This window comes from Tribolium castaneum, unplaced genomic scaffold, assembly GCF_031307605.1.
Source record: "Tribolium castaneum strain GA2 unplaced genomic scaffold, icTriCast1.1 ptg000096l, whole genome shotgun sequence".
NCBI lineage: Eukaryota > Metazoa > Arthropoda > Insecta > Coleoptera > Tenebrionidae > Tribolium > Tribolium castaneum.
In genome coordinates, this window is record NW_026986693.1 from 1 (window position 1) to 7,500 (window position 7,500).

At 39.7% G+C, this 7,500-nt stretch overlaps 3 non-coding genes across 3 annotated transcripts in view; all 3 read left to right on the forward strand.

Annotated features, from left to right (window-relative positions):
• The first annotated feature begins 2,221 nt into the window (after window positions 1–2,221).
• On the forward strand, window positions 2,222–4,145 carry LOC135267799 (small subunit ribosomal RNA). The gene has a single exon (XR_010336171.1). It is a non-coding gene; the product is annotated as a small subunit ribosomal RNA (ribosomal RNA).
• Window positions 4,146–6,206: 2,061 nt separating this feature from the next.
• Window positions 6,207–6,362, forward strand: LOC135267798 (5.8S ribosomal RNA). The gene has a single exon (XR_010336170.1). It is a non-coding gene; the product is annotated as a 5.8S ribosomal RNA (ribosomal RNA).
• A 477-nt stretch (window positions 6,363–6,839) lies between these two features.
• Window positions 6,840–7,500, forward strand: part of LOC135267796 (large subunit ribosomal RNA) — a 4,035-nt gene continuing 3,374 nt past the window's right edge. The window contains exon 1 of the ribosomal RNA XR_010336169.1: window positions 6,840–7,500. This exon is cut by the window's right edge and continues 3,374 nt beyond it. This is a non-coding gene — a ribosomal RNA (large subunit ribosomal RNA).

Consider the following 7,500-nt stretch of genomic DNA (forward strand, 5'->3'; position numbering starts at 1 on the left):
CCTAGATATTAAAGTAAAACATAAAAATACATTAAATTTATAAAATGCAACCCGCAGCACACTAGATGTGCATTAATATTGCATAACCTTCACGAAGTACGACGTCCAAAAATATTAATTTTTTTTTATATTGAGGTTAAAAGTGAGAAAACATAAATTAATAATAATGCAACCTGCAATACACTTAATATGTACTGATCTTGCATAACCTTCACGAAGTACTACGTTCAAATATAAATTAATATTATTGTGACCCGCAATACACTAAATTTGTATCAATATTGCATAACCTACACGAAGTACGACGTTCAAGAATATTAAAGAATTTTATTTGTGTTGTATATAATAAAAAAACAGCAAATTTTTTTGCAAATTACGTATCTGTAAATAAATGTAAACATTCAGCAACTAATCAAAAGTGTTTTTTTGCCTAGACATTAAAGTAAATCATAAGAATACATTAAATTTATAAAATGCAACCCGCAGCACAACAGATGTGCATCAATATTGCATAACTGTTACGAAGTACGACGTCCAAAAATATTAAATTTTTTTTTATATGAAGGTAAAAAGTGAGAAAACATAAATTAATAATAATGCAACCTGCAATACACTTAATGTGTACTGATGTTGCATAACCTTCACGAAGTACTACGTTCAAATATAAATTAATATTATTGCGACCCGCAATACACTAAATTTGTATCAATATTGCATAACTTACACGAAGTACGACGTTTGAAAATATTAAATGTTTTATTTGTAGTTTGCATATAATAAAAAAAAAAACAAATTTTTATGTAAATTACGTATCTATAAATAAACGTACACATTTAACAATTAAATAAACATAGTATTTTGGCCTAGATATTAAATTAAAACATAAAAATGCATAATATTTATTAAAATGCAACTTGCAATACACCAAATGTGTATTAATATTGCATAACCTTTACGAAGTACGACGTTCACGAAGTACGTCGTTTACGAAGTGCGACGTTTACGAAGTGCGACGTTCACGAAGTACGTCGTTTACGAAGTGCGACGTTCACGAAGTACGTCGTTTACGAAGTGCGACGTTCGCGAAGTACGACGTCTACACATTAGGGCACTCAAAATTATTGTTACGTTGTACGACATTCAGACGTTCCAACTGCGACTAACTACAGCATTCATTTGACTTTGCACATACGACGAACGAAGTACGACGTTTACGAAGTACGGCGCTTAAAATAATTTTGTTTTTATTAATTAATTATTTTTTTTAAAACAAACGTTTTTATAATTAAATTTTATAATGGTTTAAATATAAAATATGACTTTTTAATATTATCAATATTTAAAATATTTTCTCCCTTTTGTGTGTATGCCTTATAGTTATAGAGCTGTGCGCTTCGGTAGACGTCGCCTGTGGAGCTATGTCAGTGGAGCGGTGCGCACATCCAATACCGAGCGGCTGCCTCGATCGGTGTCGCGCTGGTATACATATGGTAGTGGTGTGTGTCGATGCGTTGAGTGAGGCGATATGAACGGTGTAACGGTTTAGTCGAAGTTTATCATAAATGACGACGACAAAAACGACCGATTATGTATACGTTCTGCATTTGCTTCCAATTTATCGACGTTTATCGCACATTTCCGCTATCGAATTCGAATAGGGCTTTGCTTGCGAGATTGCTTTATTTTGTGATTTTGTGGCTCGCCCAGTTCCCCACAGCGAGATTGCGGATGCGGCAAAACGTATTCTCTTACGTTGGCGGTCCTTATGCAATCAAACTTTGTTGAACTAACAAATGTTTGTGATTTAAACAAACAAAAATAATAAATGCGTCAACTCTCTAATATCCGAGCGAGAATATTTATATAATATTCGTAACGTTTATGGATTCGAAAGAATTTCATAAATTCACGTCGCATTCAATCTTGCGAAGAGTGAAGAGAATGTTTGAACTTTTAAATCGGCAAAGGTAAAAAATAATATTATAAATATTATTATTATGCCTTTATTGACCGATATATGTGTTGTGGTGTTTAACGACTACGACGACGATGATGACGATACATTTATCTCTATATCGTACGAAGAAAAGAAGAAACAGCGTGGCGTTACTTTCTTATATGTTAGATTGTTTCGCACAAACGCGCATATTCTTCATCTTTATAAACGATGATGATGAGTATTTTATTCTCTCGTCTGTCTCAAAAAACACAAAAACACAGTTCCCTGGTTGATCCTGCCAGTAGTCATATGCTTGTCTCAAAGATTAAGCCATGCATGTCTCAGTACAAGCCAAATTAAGGTGAAACCGCGAAAGGCTCATTAAATCAGTTATGGTTCCTTAGATCGTACCCACATTTACTTGGATAACTGTGGTAATTCTAGAGCTAATACATGCAAACAGAGCTCCGACCGGAGACGGAAGGAGCGCTTTTATTAGATCAAAACCAATCGGTGGCGGTTTCGCCGTCATCGTACAACTTGGTGAATCTGAATAACTTTACGCTGATCGCACGGTCTCGCACCGGCGACGCATCTTTCAAATGTCTGCCTTATCAACTGTCGATGGTAGGTTCTGCGCCTACCATGGTTGTAACGGGTAACGGGGAATCAGGGTTCGATTCCGGAGAGGGAGCCTGAGAAACGGCTACCACATCCAAGGAAGGCAGCAGGCGCGCAAATTACCCACTCCCGGCACGGGGAGGTAGTGACGAAAAATAACGATACGGGACTCATCCGAGGCCCCGTAATCGGAATGAGTACACTCTAAACCCTTTAACGAGGATCAATTGGAGGGCAAGTCTGGTGCCAGCAGCCGCGGTAATTCCAGCTCCAATAGCGTATATTAAAGTTGTTGCGGTTAAAAAGCTCGTAGTCGAATTTGTGTCCCGCGCCGCCGGTTCATCGTTCGCGGTGTTAACTGGCGTTTCGCGGGACGTCCTGCCGGTGGGCTTAGCTCGAGAGGGCGGCCCAACTCAATCCCGCCGCGGTGCTCTTCATTGAGTGTCGAGGTGGGGCCGGCACGTTTACTTTGAACAAATTAGAGTGCTTAAAGCAGGCTAAAACTTCGCCTGAATACTGTGTGCATGGAATAATGGAATAGGACCTCGGTTCTATTTTGTTGGTTTTCGGAACCCCGAGGTAATGATTAATAGGAACGGATGGGGGCATTCGTATTGCGACGTTAGAGGTGAAATTCTTGGATCGTCGCAAGACGGACAGAAGCGAAAGCATTTGCCAAAAACGCTTTCATTGATCAAGAACGAAAGTTAGAGGTTCGAAGGCGATCAGATACCGCCCTAGTTCTAACCATAAACGATGCCAGCTAGCGATCCGCCGACGTTCCTCCGATGACTCGGCGGGCAGCTTCCGGGAAACCAAAGCTTTTGGGTTCCGGGGGAAGTATGGTTGCAAAGCTGAAACTTAAAGGAATTGACGGAAGGGCACCACCAGGAGTGGAGCCTGCGGCTTAATTTGACTCAACACGGGAAACCTCACCAGGCCCGGACACCGGAAGGATTGACAGATTGAGAGCTCTTTCTTGATTCGGTGGGTGGTGGTGCATGGCCGTTCTTAGTTGGTGGAGCGATTTGTCTGGTTAATTCCGATAACGAACGAGACTCTAGCCTGCTAAATAGGCGTATTTCGACATCCCAAATGCCGGCTGGAGCCGGGTTCGCCCGGTCTCTATGTGCGGTTTTTACTGTCGGCGTACAAACAATTCTTCTTAGAGGGACAGGCGGCTTCTAGCCGCACGAGATTGAGCAATAACAGGTCTGTGATGCCCTTAGATGTTCTGGGCCGCACGCGCGCTACACTGAAGGAATCAGCGTGTCCTCCCTGACCGAGCGGTCCGGGTAACCCGCTGAACCTCCTTCGTGCTAGGGATTGGGGCTTGCAATTGTTCCCCATGAACGAGGAATTCCCAGTAAGCGCGAGTCATAAGCTCGCGTTGATTACGTCCCTGCCCTTTGTACACACCGCCCGTCGCTACTACCGATTGAATGATTTAGTGAGGTCTTCGGACCGGTGCGCGGTGGCGTTTCGACGTTGCCGATGTTGCTGGGAAGATGACCAAACTTGATCATTTAGAGGAAGTAAAAGTCGTAACAAGGTTTCCGTAGGTGAACCTGCGGAAGGATCATTAACGTGTAAATGTTGTTGTTTAGTTGTCACACATACACACACATTTTGTCTGTGCTGATCAACAAAAAACACACATACATACACTATTCGTATGATGATCAATTCTCATACAAAATTCTTTATTATGCGTCGAACGGAAAAGCAACAACGGGTCGTCTTGCATTAAGCGGATCTGTTGTTACGTTTTTTCGATTTATTTTATAAATCGATTGTAAACGTGCCGTAAACGACGTTTTCAAAGAATTTTTTCGAACATTAACACGAATCAATATTGTCGAAAGATGGTTATGTGCTAACGTTTTATTATTGCTTTCGCAGTGCCGGTCTTAGCGTATTTCCATCATCGTATTCGCTTCGAAAAAAAGTACTAATACACAGTGGTGGTGTATAATTAATGTGCAAGAGATGTTGTTGTTGTTGTTGTAGTATTTGTATATGGTTGGAGTTATTTATAATAACAAACAAGAATGAATGAATGAATAATAATGGTGTCTGCCAATACGATCGTACTTTATGTACACGACTAAAACTTTATACATACAAACCATAATAATAAATAAACTCGAAACAACCAACAACAAAATTAATACGCTACTGTACATACAAATACACATTTATACATACCATCATTTTACTTAACCGATGGTGAGTGATGTTTGAAAAATAAACGCTTAGGCTTACGGTTTTGTAAGCCAGTCTTTGCGTATTTTCTTCATCGTATTCGCTTCGGAAAAAAGAAAATAAAGATGGTGTATAATTAATGTGTAAAAGAGATGTTGTAGTTGTAATTTAATTTGTAAATGGTTGGAGTTTATTAATAAATAAAAGGGGCTGTCTATTCGTCTGTACTTTATGTACAAGACTAAAACTTTATACATACAAACCATAATAATAAATAAACTCGAAACAACCAACAACAAAATTAATACGCTACTGTACATACAAATACACATTTATACATACCATCATTTTACTTAACCGATGGTGAGTGATGTTTGAAAAATAAACGCTTAGGCTTACGGTTTTGTAAGCCAGTCTTTGCGTATTTTCTTCATCGTATTCGCTTCGGAAAAAAGAAAATAAAGATGGTGTATAATTAATGTGTAAAAGAGATGTTGTAGTTGTAATTCAATTTGTAAATGGTTGGAGTTTATTAATAAATAAAAGGGGCTGTCTATTCGTCTGTACTTTATGTACAAGACTACAAAAACGTTTTATAACAATAAAAAGCTCGAAACAACCAATAACAAAATATACTACTACTATACTACTATACATACAAACGCACATTTATAAATACATAAAATCAATTTACTTTATCGATAGTGAGTGATGTTTGGAAAAAAACGCTTAGGCTTACGGTTTTCGGGTACCTGGGTTCCGCATGCGTCGAAGTAATAATTTACTTTAACGACGCGACGAACCGTAGGAATCTAAATAAAAAAGTTTATTAACTTTTTTAGATTCTGTGGGTTTTAAATGATATACGCCCGACTGACGAAGGAACGTTTTGCACTGCCTGTGCTTTTCTTTTGATTCGTTTTTATGTCGACGGACGTTCTTAGAATGCCCACCAAACGACGTATCACACAAAACACCCTACAATTGTATTGTTTGGTAAATATTGTTGTGATTAAGTTTGCAGCTGTGGCGTTTGTTTGAAGAAAACGTCTGGTTTTTCGACATATTTTCTATTTAATAAATATACATAATGCTTATCGCAAAAGGAGCAGAGTTTTATAGACAAAGTTGATAGAGAAAAAAAACCTAATAGATATATATATACGTATTTATAAAACGTTAATATCATCGGGTTATTCTTTATGTAAACTTAAACTATAACTGCATACTCTTTTCGATAAGTAGAAACAAATGCCACTTTAATTAAATAAAATATTATAAAATATAACGCCGAACGTTTCTTTCGATTGGTCCGTTTCTCACATATACATCACAATTGTAATAACCTTAAGTAGTTATTTTTGTTGTTGTGTGATGATGAAACGATTTCGATGTGGAACGGTGCGTTATGTAATAATATTTTAAATTTGTTTGAAAAGATTACCCTGAACGGTGGATCACTTGGCTCGTGGTCGATGAAGAACGCAGCTAATTGCGCGTCAACTTGTGAACTGCAGGACACATGAACATCGACATTTCGAACGCACATTGCGGTCCTCGGATATACTGTTCCCGGACCACTCCTGGCTGAGGGTCGTGTCAATTTCAAAGACTGCTCGGTTTTTGTCTTAAACACAGCGCACAATGTTGTGTAGACAATTACGTCGGAGCGTGTTGGGTGCAAATATGACGCGTTACTATAATTGTTAATTGATTGTCGGTTGTCATAATAAAATATTATGCAACGTAGACAACAATAAAAACAATATAAAAAAATAACGCGGCATCCTAAAACGCAATAGCGGCTGACATTCTTATTAGTTTGTTGGTACAAGTTGGTTTAGACGTAGCACGTCCGATATTAAAAAGCAGCCACAACGCTTAAATTTCGAACGAAGCGATCGTCGTGTCCGAGACGTTAAAGTTGTTTATATGCATATTTTATGCACTATAATTAACAACAACAACATTCTCGCAACGACGTCAGATCGATGTTTGAAATTGTTTGGAGGCAGCCATATAAACGGAATACGTGTAATTATCGTCTGACAAAATAAAGGCAAATTTATATTTGCGACCTCAGAGCAGGTGAGACTACCCGCTGAATTTAAGCATATTATTAAGCGGAGGAAAGAAACTAACTAGGATTTCCTTAGTAGCGGCGAGCGAACAGGAAAAAGCCCAGCACTGAATCCCGCGGCCGAAACCGGACGCCGGGAAATGTGGTGTTAGGGAGGATCCGTCATCCCGAGATTGTGCGACGCGTCCAAGTCCATCTTGAACGGGGCCACAGCCCATAGAGGGTGCCAGGCCCGTAGTGACCGTTGCCGATAACGGGAGGATCTCTCCTCAGAGTCGGGTTGCTTGAGAGTGCAGCCCTAAGTGGGTGGTAAACTCCATCTAAGGCTAAATATGACCACGAGACCGATAGCGAACAAGTACCGTGAGGGAAAGTTGAAAAGAACTTTGAAGAGAGAGTTCAATAGTACGTGAAACCGTTCAGGGGTAAACCTGAGAAACCCGAAAGGTCGAAAGGGGAGATTCAGCGTGACTCGATAGCGGCGCTAAATGATCGTGCGACGAACGGCGTACGCGTCGTTCGCGCCTTTTGTTTATGCGAACCGAAGTCGAACGCGTGCACTTCTCCCCCAGTAGGACGTCGCGATCCTTTGGGTGTCGATCTAAGGCCCGCGGTGGAGCCCGTTCGAACGGTTCGCCGTTTCGGACGAACCCGC